Genomic DNA, 1,319 nt, shown 5'->3' on the forward strand with positions numbered 1-1,319 from the left:
GATAGAATTCTGAATTCAGCAAGGGGCCATTTGTGTAGATCCTTCAAGGTTTTGTTCATAAAAACTAGCAGTTGAAAATACAAAATATTGAAATTGAGTTGAAAAAAACAGCCATTTGTGCCAACGTTTTCACCTGTAACTTCTTCTAAGTAAGGCAGATTTTTGAAAGCAATATACTGTTACATCTGCTGGGCCCTTCTGGTTGTGGGGATATATAGGCCTTGTAGGTTCACCAAGAACCCAAGTAACCCAGAGCTAATAACTGGGCTGCGTCTTGCAATGGTTTTCATTGTGTATCGGGTATATAGCAATTTATTTGGTAAATATAAAGAGTGAACAATAGGTAGAGTTTAGAAGCAGTGGTTATTTGCACATCTCCAAAATTGTGGGTACCCATACAAGCATGTGAATTAGAGGTTATTTTTCAAAATGACTTCTTTTTTACAAATTGTCTTACATTTGGAAGGCAGAAATGCAAAAACTGTCAATTGGTGATAACACTTGTTCTACTATTCTGTGTTCCCCATAGTCTCCCGATACAAATGCTACCTCATTTGTGTGGGTAGGCCTAGTGCCCAACATGCAAGGTGGACACATCACATTTTTCCAGTGAAAACTGACCCTTTTTTTGCAATGTGCCTAGCTGTGGATTTTGGACCCTAGCTCAGTCGGCACCTCGGGAAACCTAGCAAACCAATAACTGTTTTTAAGACTAGACACCCGTGGGAATCCAAGATGGGGTGACCTGTGTGGCTCTCACCAGGTTCGTTACCCAGAATCCTTTGCAAACCTCAAACCTTGTAAAAATAAAATAACTTTTTCTCACATTTCTGTGATGGAAAGTTCTTGAATAATGCGAGGAAGCACAAACCTACATCCACCCAGCATTAACCAAAGTTTTCCCAATAACAATGGTACCTCACTTGTGTGGGTAGGATTAGTATCCGCATCAGGAAACGGCCCAAAACGCAATGTGGACACATCACATTATTCCGGTGAAAACGGCCCCTTTTTTTGCAAAGTGCCTAGCTGTGGATTTTTGGACCCTAGCTCTGCCTGCACCTAAGTAAACCTATCAAACCTATACATTTTTGAAAACTAAACATCCAGGGAAATCCAGGATGGGGTGACTTGGATGGCTCTCACTAGGTTCTGTGACCCAGAATCCCTTGCAAACCTCAAACTTTGTAAAAAAACACAAAAAACTCTCCCACATTTGTGCGATGGAAAGTTCTGGAATCTGCTGGGAGCCACAAAATTACAGCCACCCAGCATTCACCAAAGTTGCCCAATAAAAATGGTACCTCACTTGTGTGAGT

This window comes from Triturus cristatus, chromosome 9, assembly GCF_964204655.1.
Source record: "Triturus cristatus chromosome 9, aTriCri1.1, whole genome shotgun sequence".
In the NCBI taxonomy this organism is placed as follows: Eukaryota; Metazoa; Chordata; class Amphibia; order Caudata; family Salamandridae; genus Triturus; species Triturus cristatus.